At 43.5% G+C, this 15,042-nt stretch overlaps 1 long non-coding RNA gene across 1 annotated transcript; it reads left to right on the forward strand.

The window, feature by feature from the left end:
• Positions 1 to 830: 830 nt before the first annotated feature.
• Positions 831 to 13,038, forward strand: LOC309671346. Its single transcript, XR_014269131.1, has 3 exons — positions 831 to 933; positions 9,185 to 9,263; positions 13,004 to 13,038. It is a non-coding gene; the product is annotated as an uncharacterized lncRNA (long non-coding RNA).
• The last annotated feature ends 2,004 nt before the right edge of the window (positions 13,039 to 15,042 follow it).

Below are 15,042 nucleotides of genomic sequence, written 5' to 3' on the forward strand. Positions count from 1 at the left end.
GACCTCTCTTGGCAAGCTACATGTGTGTCAAATTGCAGGCATGTCTCCCTTCTCAGGCTACTCTTCGCATGATGGCTGCCAGGAGATGCAAAAGTGAAATCAGCCCCAAAACAGTGCTAATTGCCTGGAAGTTAGTCAGAATATTACCTATTCCTTAGAAATAATAATAATAAAAAAAGTCTCTGTCCATTTGTATAGTGTTAACACAGCACTAGCATAACAGTTGGGCCAACAAAATTTGTCAAAGAGCCAGTCCAGATTAAACATAAAATATTTTATCCCTGAGCACTCAAATCTCCTGTTCCTTTAAAGAATAGTACTTCGTTAGAGTCATCTTCGGTGCATTAGCCTCCCTTGACAACGACATTATAAATCCCAGCACAAAATTAATATGCGATCCTACGACGCTTACATCAGCTGTGAAAACTCGTGCTTGCGTTTATTTACTTCTCTGAACTCTCCATCGCTCATCCTGGGCAGAAGATGTGTTTCAGCCATCTGAATTTGCACTCCAGGCTTTATCGCAGGATCCCTCTCACCATCCCCACCCTGACCTGAAGGAAACACTGTCTTTAGGACGTTCTGCAAGTCACCAGTAGTGTTGCAACGTGCTGCTCCACCTTTATGTGGCTGGACAGGTAGATAAAGAACCTAGACCATGCTCCCATCTGGATAAAGAGAAGCTTTCCAATGGGAACAATAAGGAAGCACTGGAACGGGTTGCCTGCGGCATTGGTGGAGTCTCCACTCAGTCTTTAAGAACTGGTTAGACGAGCACCTGTCAGGAGTGATATAGGCACAGTTCATTTTGCCTTCCAACCCTATTTTTCTGGAACTAGGATGAAATTCTGCTCCTGAAGAACTGTATGAATATTTGCCTGTTCCCTGCATCCTGGGAAACTGAGGAGACACAGTTTGGCAACTGGCATTGAGGTAAGCGGATTGCAAGTCACGTTAATCATCTTAGAAGACTATTTGGCCCTTATCTAACATTGTCCAGCTACTGGAGTCATTGGTATTGACTGACATTTCCATCTTCAAGTCCCAAAATGAGCAACAGCTTCCAGACTTTTATAACTCACATTATTTTTAGCCTATTACACAGTCTTCATGATTGATCTGCCTGGAGTGGCTTTGCTGTAAGCCCCCAGGGAGGGGAGAGGAAGGGGTTCACGGAGGCATAAATTTCCACGGGTGATAAGACTGCATCTGTTTTGCACCGTAAAATGGCAGCTCGTTGTGAAATCCTCTCGGAGCATACCTTTTAAATGCCAAACAAGCGCAGCACCAGCAGCACATAAAGAAATAATTGAAAGGCTCTGGAGGGAGGCCAAGAGGACGTGGCTAATGTTTCACCTAATCTCACCCCCTCGCTCGCTCGCTCGCTCGCTCTCCCCCGGCTGTCCTGCCTGCGTGACGTGAACCTCAGCGCTTCCAGCAGGCAGCTGCTCCTTGACTGCCTGCACTGTCTGCCCTGCTGGCAGCAGGACAAGGAAAACACAGGAGTTAAAAACATTAAAAAAAAAAGCAGAGAGAGATTAGGAACGGTGTGGCCGGGAGGATAGGGCGCTCTCCCTTCACGGTGGGGTCAGGGTTAAAGTCCCTCCTGAGGTCCTGCCCAGCCTGGACCTCTCCTGGCCGGCATCCACCCGCAGTGCCGCCCACAGCTCGGCTCAGCTGTCTCTCACTTCTGCCTTTAGGAGAGGCCTGGCACAGAGGAGACCTGAAATGGTGTTTTTTTCACATCAGGCTGGCATTAACACGGGGGAGTGGTGTGGGAAAAACTTGTCAGCCCGTACCTTTCCTTTGAATAAATCTACTTTGACTCCCCAGCCTCCAGTCACTTGTCCTTCACACACACACAGCCATTTACCTCCTCTTCCATGCCCCCAAATACCTTTCCTTTGGCACGGAACAGCTTATTTTTCAATAATCTGTATTTAAAGTAATTATCCAGAAGCCCTTTCCAGCAGTCCTGCTCTGAAACTTCTGCTTTCTCTGAGTTATTTCCCGTTGTGTCCTTACTTTATAGAATTAGTACCACAAACAAACGATAGCCAGGATACAAAAAAATGCAGAATGTCTGCTATAATTTTGTTGCTATCACTTGCTGGCAGGTCAAATTGAAAACAAAGCTGCGAAGCCTGACGTGCCGAGACAATCGTTCTGTATGCAGGAATTTGGACTTATTGGAGTTGAACAGTGTTAATTATTGATTGATCGTATTCACCTCAGTTCAAGTGTAGTTTTTAGGACTGACCTTTTACTTGCCTTAAAATATAAACTCTAGTTAATGGGGCAGTAGAGCCACAAAGCTTTTGAGTAGATTTGGAAAAATACCTCTTCATGCTAGAATCAACCTAAGGGACAAAAGAATTCCAGACCCTAAATGAAAAGAACTAAGTCATGATTTTTTACTAGGTGCTGAGCAAAAATTTGGAGTTTAAGTCATAAATCACCAGCAATATGGTCTCACGACATAAGCAGTAGCATAGTGGCAAAGCAATTGCCGAACGGCGGCAAAACAGAAGTACAGATCAGAGACTGGTAGGGGACCGAAAGCAAACGTGATTCTTCTTGCAAAGAACATATGAATTCACAAGGGAAGAAAAGAAATAAAAATGAATGCACGGTTTGGCCAAAACCAGACACAGAATTAAAATCAACTGAGTTTCTGAAGGTTTGGTTTTGTCTGTTTATTTGTTTACTAGATTTATTTTTGATCCGGCTGTTTTTCATTTTGGTTAGTTTCATTTTGGGGCCAAAGTGATGAAACACTACAAGAAAGGAAGTTTTTGTGGTTTTTCGGGGCCATCCAGAAGCAGAGTAATGGAAAACCAACAATAGGCAGGAAGGACTGGAAAGCATGAGAGCTTTCCTACCCAAACTCTGCTGAGTTCTGCAGACTGACGGTATATCATGGCATACAAACGCTTTCTTGGGGTTGTGCAGCTGCATACAGACCTAGTGCAGGTACAGTAAGATGCTGTGGTAAACTCCTAGAGAGTACCAAAGCTGGATTGCCTTTGGAGGCACAGTGATCCATCCCTTTCCTACCACCCCCTTTGTTCTCTTTCCAAGGTCTCCAGTCTTTGTGCTCCATCAGACATAGGTCTCACCTCGTGTTCAACCAGCAAGGGCTGGAGACATGTTTCTGTGCTCTCTTCCTTGCTTGAGCACCCATATCATGTCAGGACCTTCCTGGCCTTAACATAGGTGAGAGGTTGCGTTAGTATTGTGCAAGTTTGAGCCAATCTCGCAAACACTATAGAACTATCATTTTTTTTTTAATTCCCCTTCTCAATAAAAACTTGTGCATGCCAGGGAAGGTGCATGGCATTGCTCTGGGTGGTGTCTTACTTAAGCTGTCTCTCTTTGCATTGTCACGGGTACCTCCTGTAGCATATGTGAGTCTATCAGTTGGTCTATCTAGTGATGATATATTTTGTTTTACACGCTAGGCAACACAGAATTTTGAACACAGTCAAAATTGTTCTCATCCAACTGCTCTGCACAAGCAAAAAGAAACAGAATGAGCTCTGAGCATCGCCTGGCTGTGCCCGGTCAGGTCCACTTGCTGCACAGGTCATCAGCATCAGAAAAGGTGAAAAATGTTCAGGAATTTACACATGTCCCATCTGCAAGCAGGTACAGAACAGGCAGGACATCAGGCGAAGGCAATGCCTAGAGACTGGCTTATACCCTGAGAAGAAAGTTTCACATTTTTTCCCACGTAATTTGTGGAACTGTTTTGAGTAAAGAATAAAAATTACTTCTCCCCCCACCCTAAGAGCAGCTGAACCCTCTGTTTCATTGAGCACACATATTCCATCTGCCTGTGATGCAAATACAGCCGCCACCGCTCAGGTGGGACAGTGCTTTGTGATCCACAACGTGTGCCTCTTCACCTCCTCCTGTGAGCAGACACACTGGAGAAGCTCCTCACAGAAGGAGGACTGATTTGGCTGAGGTCCTCAATCTCAGACAAAGCTCAACCTATAAAGTAATGGCTCAAAGTTTAACCATCTGTTTTTTTCTGTTGTTTAATATTCATTAAGTAGCTATAGTCCAGATCTTCAGCTGGCTAAAGTCACTTTACTTTCAAATCTTTGAGGTGATGTATGCCATTTTGTCCTATCTCTGGGTTTAACCCTACAAATGTCAAAAGGATTAGCTTCTGGAGTCACGCAGAGAACTTTTAAATGACCCTCCATCCTTGTTCGTTCCTCAGCAAGCAGCAGAGGACATGGGGGTACATGTCCAGCACAGGAAGGATGCGCACGGGGTGAGTGCCGGCTAGAGTGGATGCAGGGGCCAGAAGGACTGGGGACACTAGGGAGCTCTCTTGTCCCACCACCTACACAGTACTACTAAATATTGCCATGACATGCGTGTGGGTCACACTGAAACTGTCTTTCCAGCTGGTATACACAAGAAAACCTCTTTTTTATACCACTTTCATACGAATAAAACAATAGCACAGGAGAAACCCTGTTTTCCTTTATGCTCCAATAAATCTAGGATGACACTGTTGGTTTCAGGAGAGGAGCTTACCTTCCTGCATCTTCCCACTCCCAGAAGAAAATTATTTTCTCTTCTTTAAGTAGGGAGCAGAGAATCCCAGATGTGACTGTAATCCCTGATGCGACTGGAGTTATGTGATTAATCAGTAGCTGGTGTGCAACACCGTGAGAAGAAAATCTGGGAAGGGGCTAAAAGTAAAAAGTCGGGGGGGGGGGGGGGGGGGAGGAGTCAAATATGATATTTTATTTCATTTCATTAACAATTTGAAAAATAAATGTAACTAAATGCAACCTTCAATGGCTTCCTTTAAAACAGCTCAAAATATATAATTTTGAAAAATAAGAGCTATTTTAACTATTTAAAAAATATTTATTAAGGCTGTTCACTGAATTTGGTACAACTTTCCCAATATTTTCAGTCAAATCAGGATTACATTTTTGTCTTACTATGTAAACCATTAATCTAAAAAAACACTCATTGTTTTAATTGGGCTCAAAAAGAAGTGTTTTGCTTCTGTGAATATCCTCAGGTTTTATACTCCTTTATTAGTCTTACATTGAAGACTGAAAGACTTCATTTTATTCCCTTTTTGTAGACCTTCTGTGTCCTAATTTACTTTCCACTTTACAAATTGAACCCCCAATCATCTATGAGTGATTTCAGATTATTTCTCACAGATGTGACAATGAAATTGCTGGCAATTTTTAATCAATGCAACTGAATATGTTTTGCCTTTAATAAGTCATTTGTTTCTCAGACTTCTCATTCAACTTAAATACTCAGCAAACATTTTTAAGGGAAACAATTGTTTCTTAAAGATTCAACACCCTATTCCATCTGCTATGGGTGGAAAAACTCAAGAACATAATTTCTGAGACCACCCAAAAAGGCATGGAGAGGAAGAAAAGGAAGAGAAGACTTGTGAACCTTCTTGTGATTTTTGTACTGTGAGTTTTCTTTGTAAAGCTCAGAATTCGGCCATCTGAGTTCACCGTACTCTCTTGGGGAAAAAAAAATCATACTAAAGAGCAGTACGTTTCTAGCTTTCAAAGCAACATTTAAGGCTATATTTCTTCCTATTCTGTGGATTTAATGGTCTGCTAGAAGTGTAAGGACACACCTTTTTTTTTTTTCCCCAGAAAATGTTTATGTATTTAGTCTATTATTTAACTTTTGGTACACACAGGGAATTGTTTTAACTCTTCTTCATTCCAAGTCAATGTACTTAAAATATTTTGCACAGAATATAAGTTAACAGCTGGTTAAAAGACATTTAATTATCTTCAGTAGAATTGTGATCTTTCCTATCATCTGGTACCAAGTGAAACTGGATATTTTACTTTATTGAAGAATTTCCTGTCTTTATCAAGTCAAACTCCAGTCACATTTTTCATCAGAAAAGATAAATATGAATTAAAGAGGACCCTGTGCAAATGATTCACAATTAGTGTAAAACCTAAAATAAATTAAAACAGTTTTCTCTGAGGCATTGCAGCTATCAGAGGAGCTTCCACACCATTTTGTCACGTTAAGATACATTCCTCATTAATCACTGAGTGCACAAGGCTCTGCTCTTGGTCAAATGAACGGTTCGGGACAGCTATGTCCTCATGCACCCTTTGCTCCCTGAGCTTCCCAGACTTTCACGGGATGTTCAGGCAGGAGGAAGGAGTGCAGGACGCCAGCACAAGAGTGTTTCTGAAAGTCTGGGGATTACATGGTTGTGCTCTCCAAAAACGTGGATATTTCTCATTATTATACCCACTGGTTTACACCACAGTTGTGACAGAAGAGGAGAAAGCCTTGAGAAAGAGAAGGAAACAAGAGGCAGGGTCTCTGCAAAGTAGTCCCAAGTAGTCAAAAAAGCCAAGGTGAGAGCAGCATCCCATTCTTCTCCAGGGAAAGGAGGCAGTATGGAGAGTGACCCTGCTCTTTTTGAGACTTTCTGTAACTTTACAGGTGCTGGAGGAAACGATGAGTAGAAATGCCCCAGTCCTACTCCCATTGAATCAAAGGCTGCCAAATTGTTTGGGCAGTGGAGATTTTTGGTGGAAAAGCAAGATACACACTGAAGATAGATGGATATGAACAGGACAAGAGCTGCACGTTACACCAATTTTGGATTATATTATTTTGCACAGGAAACTCTTAAAGGCCTTGAACCACAAAGATACACAGCCCTGCTGTTTATCTGGGTGGTGCCCTTTCACTGGCGCAGAAATGAAACACTGGGTTTCTGGGCAGCCACCCCCAAAAAAGAGCTGCTTTGCCTTGCAACGTGCAGGCTGAAGTTGAGCCCTGTGCCTGCCTGCAGCTCTCCCTTACATCCCCAGGTTGCTCTGAGGTACACTCTGCAACAGGCATTCAGATCCACAGTTGCTTCTTCTAAGGATAAGTACCCCAGAGTGCCATAAACTCTATGCATTTTGAAGTGTCCCTGTGGCCTGATGTGGATCATTTGCCATATGAAGGATCAGCTATACTATAACCCAAGGGCATTAACAGCATGGTGAGCCACTGTACCTTTCTTATTGATTTTGTCTCACTCTGTGTCTGTGGCTACAAAACTAATATGCCACACACTGTATGTGTCCTGATGGCTGCAGTGCTGGCCAACATCTTGAGTGGGGACCAAGAGGCCAGGATGAACAGGGGCGTGAGAAGCACCCTGGCCGGGGGGACACAGATGTGGAAAATGTAGCCAGTAGTAACAGGATGGGAATAAAATGTTAAAATCATATTTAATTCTGTCTCTACACATAGCAGTGTGCAGGGGTGATGGCTCCCTTATTCTAAGGTTCGGTATGGGCACGTATCACCTACATGATGAGCTACAGAGGAGGGGGGCACAGGATGGGCAGGAGGCAGGAGCATTGCCAGAGTTGTGGTTCTGGTCCCTGCCATCTGGGATGCCTTCACCTGGTCCCAGTGCTGAGTGCCAGAGTCCGCCGACATTGGGACCTCTCCACCAGCTGGGTCCAAAGGTGCACCTCCCCAAGCTTCAGGAACTTTGGTGAAGCCAAGCATCAGCTTGAACACTAAATTTCCCAAGTCCCAAAATCATGGGCATCTCACTACCAAAACCATTCCCAGGAGCCCATCAGTTCACGTAACTTTTAATATAAACATCCTTCTGTAGAACTGAATCTGGCAAAGAACTTCTTTTTTTCTTTGATAGTGCTTTTGTGTGGATTACAAGCAAATGTATTTATCAATTTTATTTCAGGTTTTAACAAACCTGTGAGACTACTAAACGATCATGTAAGTTTGAAAAAGCTATTTGAAGTTCTGGCAAATTGAGAATACAATCGACTGCTGAAATCAGGATGCTTTGTTATAGCAAAATGCTTTTGGCTAATGAAAATATTTCAGCTTGACTATCTTAAACATTTTGAATGTTTTAAATACTATTAAAGGAAATTCTGCAATAAAATGATGATGAACCAAAAGTAGTGAAAAAAAAATCAGAGTGACAATTTAGTATTTAACAAACTACTTTATAAACACTTCTATATTACACAAACAATTCTCCAAAATTTCCATGGATTTGTAAACTGTCTCAGTGTTGTTGCAGCAGCTTTCTGCATTTAAACAGTTCGTTTTGTCAGTTTTATGAAGCCCTGCCTTATCTCATTCAGCCACACAGAGTTGAAACTATGCAGGGTGAAACAGGAAAGTTTGAGAACATAATCACTGAAAACCTGAAAACATAGTTTTGGATGTCCTTGTGTTTTCTCTCTCTCCTTCCATTTTGCTCACTTTTTGTGAGAGCAACTCTTAGATGTTCTGGTCCCGGGAAGTTCAGTAATATTTTTTGTTTTCAGTTTGCTGAGCGTTACAACTTCTGTCTTATTATGAAAGCCTGAAATGAATTGAAAAACTCAAAGTGATTCTCATAACACTGAATTTGGGACTGAAATTATGTCACTCGTAATAATGTCAACCTTTTCTTAAACTGAAGCTGTCTTTCACACCATAATGGAAACAGGCAGTATCTTGAAAGGATGAATCAATCCCTGTGGACCTGATTCTGATTTCACAGATAACAGTGTAAATCAGAGGCAGGAAAAACATTGGAGATGTTCACGTAAAACTACTGTATGTAAAAGCAGGACTAATTCCTACATTTTCAGATAAACAAACACGCAAATTAAGAATTGTATTCAGATAGGAGTATTGTACCGGAAGTAGTCATCTTACTCTAAACATAGTAAGATTTATTACAGAATAAGTGCAGGAGCTGAAATACTACAGTTGTTCTTGTACCTCCTGCAACCTTTCTTTCTAGAAGGAGCTGCTTGGTATCTTAATTGCCTTGACCATAAACGCAGAAGAAAAACAAAAGCAGACAGAGTAAAGTAATTAAATACATAGTAATGAGTCAGGGGTTGAATAAAAATAAAGTTCACATTTGCTAAAGCTGAAGTGGAGGAAAAAAAGGCATGTTAATGCATCCACACAACATCAAGATGGAAAGAGCCATTCTGAGCTATAATGTTGCCTCCATAAAGAACCTCTGGAGACTTTACCCTTCATCTTGAGGGAAAAAACCCTGAACAAAGAAATTACAGCTTGAAGTGTACCAGGTGTGTGCTTTCGCACAAAGTGTGCAAAGATATTCTATCTGCTGGATTTCGTGACAATACTACTTCTCTTCTAGGATCCAGTCCCACCATCGAATCAGGGTTTTGTACACCTTCATCAAGTAAATCAAACAGAAATCACCACACTTGAAGAAGGTAAGTGTCCTTTGAGTTAATGGGAGTGCTAGCAAAAAGTAGAAGTATCATCCCCACCATACAGTTCCAACTTTCTATCTTTTCCAGCAATGTTTCCCCAGATCAATCATGATGAAGTCGGTTTTTTTAACAGTTTTATATCATGTGGCTTTTTTCAGAAATTCTTTAATATGCCCTTAGTTTGGCTTGGTTTGGCTTGATTTGGTTCAGTTTTTGTGGTTTTGTTGGGTTTTTTTGAAAGTGAGCATTTCATGATTAAAAGAACGGGAAGCTGATCTTGATTTTCTCTTGTCCCATTGGGCTTGATTCCCTACTGCGTTACTGGAGATTTGTCCCACTGAGCAGTTCACATTTAGAAGGGGTAGTTTTTGAGTATGCAGCCATGAAAAATGAGCCCAGGAAAGCATGGTTATTATACGTATACATTGAGAAGATGAATCGAAAAAGTTTTAGAAAATCTGATGTACCAAGACCAACTACCACTTTCTCTCAGTTGCCTCATGTTAGTACATCAGGAAAGTAGGCACTAAGAATGAAGAACACTTACTTAAATCAGTGGCCAGCGGCACGTGTGGTTCTCACACACCTGACCTGTGTACGGGTAGGTGTACGTGGGTCAGGATGACACCTGGTAAGAGTCAAGGAGGAAAAATTTTGGAAATATTACAGCACATTATAATGGTATAGTGCCTCTGGAAGGTGTCAGAGTTGCTGCTTGTGATATTTTCATAAATACACCTCACTGCTTTTGTCCTTGCTGTTGCTTACATGTAAGTCTGTGCCAGCTGGGTAGTAAAAGCACGCCCTCAAATTCCTTACTGGAAGCACCTTATTTATTCCTTGTTTTTCACTATTTGATTTTTGAGCTAGCGGGTTTTTTTGAGAATGTGATTCTCATCTGAAAATTTCATTCTCGGTAGAAAGCACAGCATCCTACCAAGGATCAAACTTCCTAACCCTTAGATAAACAATACATGCTTCGGATAAACAAGCAGCATGAGAGACTACACAGTGAATATCCTCCACTGTGAAGCCTGTTCTTATGTCTCTCTCGCTGCTCACATCGTGAATAACAAATGGGAGGACTCGGTCAGAAAAAAGAAAGGTCAACCTACCCAAAAAACCAAGTTTCCCAGAGGTAGTACTTCAACAAGCTGTACCCATGACAACACAGATATGGGGAAAAGAGCAAAATAAGGATAAACATCATCTGGCTCTTTAAGAGGGTGGAAAAGGAGATGAAACACATTTTACCAGCAGCAGCGGGGAGGGAGAGGCACTAAATAGCCAATTCCTGGTAGCCAGCGCTCACAGGGAGGAATAGATGAGAGCCCCTTCCTGCTGGCCTGGGAGCGGGGAGCGCCTCTGCCGTTTTATCTGAAAGGAGAGGATATGCCTGGCAGAAAGTTTTGGCAGGTGGAGCCGGGCTGGTTTAGCCAGACACCAGGGCAACAATCACAGGATGCAGAAAAATAGCACGACTGGAGGTAAATGAATGCCTGTAATGCCGAGCAGTTGTAAGGGAAGAGCCAGATTATTGGGAGGTGGGAGTGTGTGAGCAAAGGAAATGCGGAAGGTATTGGAGATGGCGAGGGAGAAGGGCAGGCCTGGGGGATATATCTTGGAAGCTGTAGTCTGGATTGTAAGGTTACTTAGAAAAACACAATGAATAGGTGAAATAACAGGAATGGGGATATGGAAAGAGTAATGCTGCTGTGTCAATCATATTCCATTTCAAAGCCTGGTTAAATAGGCATTTACTTATACCAAATAGCAGTAGATGGCTGCAGCAGACATTCCGATAACCCCCAAAGCATTTTCTATCTATAGACATGCACAATGAAGTCTATTTAATATGGTCTTCATTGCAAATTGAGCAGAAGAATTTAATAGACTGCAGCCTTTTGTCTAAGGACAAAGACAGGGAACTGTGTACAGCTGAATAATAAGAAATCCTCAGGAGTCTGCTTCTGGCTGGTACTTAAGGCTGTGTTTTACAGTCATGGAGTTTGGGGAAAATGCTGTACATAAAAAAAAAATAAAAAGAGCAGGAGGTGCTTTTCCCATATAGTCAATTACTTCCTGCAATTCATGAGAACTCTTTCCTTGTGCATAAAGGTCACCTTTCATTTATGTACCATATCTGTTTGGTTTGCTGAAAAAGAGTGTCCTGAAAACATACTAAAAAAATATGGAAGGAAATGTAAAAAGTAGGGGTAGAAGAGTGTGTCTCATGGCAGGACTTGTATAAATAATGACTATTAAAGGGAGTTGGTGGTTGAAACTGCTAGATACAGAAATATCTTCATGGCACTACAGATCACAGATTGAAAAAGATGAAATTTACTGACTACTGTTACCACACAGAGACTTTAAAACCGCAGGCCAACACTGCTCACTGCTGTTATGAATGACCAAAAAAAATGTGAGGATGCGAAGAGAGATGTGAAATTTTTCAGATTAATGCTATAACAGAGAGAGAACCAAAAAGAAACCCAGCAACCTAGAAAACAGGGGAGCAAAGAAACTCGTTTAAATGACTGGATGCAATCAGGAGCAAGTGTTACAGTATGTTTGCCCATGTCCCCATTACTGCTCTGTGCAGAACTACTTCCATCTTAAACAGACCCAAGATCCTAAATGTCCCTCAACAGGTCCCAGGAGGTCGCCGGGCAGGAGGGTGGTGGTGTCACTGTAACCCAAATGCAAGCCAACAGGGGGAGAGTGCATGAGATGAGATCAAAAAATGCACATCTCATGCTCAGCAGGGGGGATTTGGTGTGTCTGCCTGGAGCGCGCAGCAGCGGGAAGCCGGCATCGGCCCGTGGTGGGATGCCCACCTCGAGCAGCAGCAGCAGCCAGCTGCAGAACCGCAGCCTGCCTTTGAGGGGCTGCAGGCAGCACCGCTTTTCTCCTGATTGAAAATGAGTGATGATGTTTCCACTTTGACAGCGCCTCTTTAGGAAACTCCCCCCACCCCCTTGCTCAGCGAGGGAAAAATGGGATTGTAAGCAATGGTTAGTGCAATTCATAAGCCCTTCCACAGCCGAGGGCAAAGAATTATATTTGCAACCACTCCTTAGAAACAAAATATGGCTTACATCTAAACCTACATCAGTTCATTTCCCTCAGTGTTGCCATATGTTCCCATGACTTGTATGCAAAAAAGTGCTTCGAGTTGATCAGCAGTGAGAAGCTGTCACTGGAGCCACAGAGCCCCCACCCTGGCTGTCTTCTCATGCACAAGTCACCCCCGGGTGCAGGGACTGTCTCTGTGCCTTGAGCTGTACACAAACCAAAAATGTCCTTCGGGGCCTCCCCAGCTTGCAACCCCTGCCCAGACGACCTTGAACGCTCAGAAATAATTTACGTAGAAGTGAACATCAGGAACTGGGAGCAGGGCTGGAGTGATGCCGGTGAGGGACCTGGCGGAGCAGGGAGGACTGTGAAGGAGAGCAGATGCTGTCGTCGGTCAGGGTTGTCCAGAGCATGGCCTGGATCCTGGGGAGGGATGGAGGGAGGGAGAAAGCTCGAGTGGGTGGTGGGTCAGCAGCTCTCCAGCACCTGCAACAACAAAACCACTTAGGAAGCTGTGGCAGTAAGCAACGTGGGTGTGCAAAGGTGAGAGCACCCAAGCAAAGCAAGTTAGGAATAGGTCCAAACCAGGGAGACCGTCAAAATCAAGATTAATATCGAGCCCACGTGTTTTAGAAAGTGCCCTAAACGTGAGATTTCTTCAGTTGCAGCGGCAGGGAGGGGACTGCCGAGGCACTACGTGGGGAAAGCGTTCAGCCCTTCCTCCAGCCAAAGGTGGTAAGACCAGGCAGCTGAGAGGGATCTGCACAGCAGAAGGACATCGGGCGTGTCAGCAATGCGAAGCGGCGAAGGACAATGCGGAGCTGCGACTCCCTTCCGCCCCTGCCCCCTCTGCCAGACATCCGGATTCCAGGCGCAAAAGGGCAAAGTCTTTTTTTTTTTTTTTTTTTCCCTGAACAGCTTTTTGGGACTCTGGGAGGCTGCCCTTGAGACTGCCAAAGCCTTGCTGCTGCCCGCCCGAGCTGCTAGCGTGAGGTTCAATTAATCATCCTCTCGGTGGTAACTGTAGTAGCGCTGGAAACAGACATCACAGCAAAATATCTTGAGCCTGTTTCTTTTCTCCCTGCCTGTTATTTCGGTAACACAGCTGATGGGGTTTGTCACTCGCAGGTAAAGGAGCCGTGGCTCTGCTGTCAGGGGGATCTATTTCTAGTCTAATGATGCATTACAGACTGTTACACATAACTGGGCTGCAATTTTTCCTCCTTTCGCTTTTCCTTAACACTTTTTTGACTCAAGTTATGTTTCCACATAAAAAAAAAAAAAAAAAGTGTTTTTTTTTTGTTGTTGTTTCATTTAGTGAACTTTAAACAAACAAAAAGACCCTTGACACTCGGCGTTTACGGTTCAGGAGATTCCCCAGACAAGCAAACACTCAGCACTGCTCTATCGCACATGTGTGTGTCTGGGACTTCCACCTTCCTGGAGACTGGACCACTACACGGTATGCAACATCTTCACCTGGAAAGCATAAAATACTATTAAACAAAGCCTTGCAGAGAATATCAGGTCCTAACCTGGTAGCAGGGGAAAAAAAACAGGCAGTAGTACCATGCAGATTTTTTTTCTTTACCCAAAAAATATGTATGCACCTCTGCTGCATTTTTTAATAATCATTCAGCATGGCTTTTATTTTTCATTTAATTTACATACATTTTATGAGTTGCTGTTGTGCTGTGATTTTTTTATTGCTGATGTTGCGTATGTCTCCAGGGTGCAGAATCCCATAAGAAAAAACTCTTTTGAAAGTGGGTTTTGGCTGGCTGAGTTCTGGCAGGTATTTAGAGCTGGTAGATGGGTACTCAGGATGCCACAATCCAGCCTTTTCCCTGGGCTTTCTCTAAGGTCTACAGCCCCGTGGTCAGTCCCCCTGCTCCTTGGCCGTGCAGCCCTGGCCGGAGGAAGCCCCAGCCCACCGTCCTCAGGAGGTGCGTGTCCGCCTGCCTGTGCCGCGGCAAAGGGTGCACCCCACAGAGATCACAAGGAGCCCGTTCAATCTCTTGCTGTGAGAAAAGGCAGTTTGCACCCACTTTTCCAACACGGTACAAATGGGGGCCAAAAAAAAAGTCACATCTTGGAGTAACCGTGACTTCACAGTTACTAGCAACACAGAGCTCTAAGATAACCAGAGAAGGCACAGAAGGAAAGCTAGAGAATAAAAATGAAAACCTTTAAAAAAAATCTCCCAAGAGCCGGCAAGTCCCTATTTCCACTTAAATTATGAAGTGTTGGATGCAGAGGGAGTTAAGAAGCCTGTCTGTTATGTCGGAAGGAAGCATTTTCTTGAGAAATCTATTATTTTTCATTCCCTTTTCTCCTGGGCTGTGGCCTGAATCCAAGTCAGGGACCAGTTCACAGAAGGGAATTAGAAGGCAAAGCCAATAACTAAGCACCAGATTAATTCTCCCAGCTCTGTAAGCGTGCTGCCAGCTACAGCTGGGTGAAAACTGCCCGCACACCGAGAGGACCTCGCAGTGTGCAAGCCAGTGGAGATATCAGCCCCGTAGGAATCAAAATCAATAAATCAGGGGCTGTTGTTATTAAACAAGACTTAGAATTAGCTTGAGTTCAACCAGACCGTGGGGACCAGGGCCGTGGGGAGACAGTGGTGGTCGAGGCAGCTCTGTGTGTCCTCTGAATGTGCTTCAGTTTGACCACACCATTTTCACAGGATCCTTGAAGT

The sequence above is a fragment of the Vanellus vanellus genome, assembly GCF_965231255.1.
Source record: "Vanellus vanellus genome assembly, chromosome: 4".
NCBI classification, from domain to species: domain Eukaryota; kingdom Metazoa; phylum Chordata; class Aves; order Charadriiformes; family Charadriidae; genus Vanellus; species Vanellus vanellus.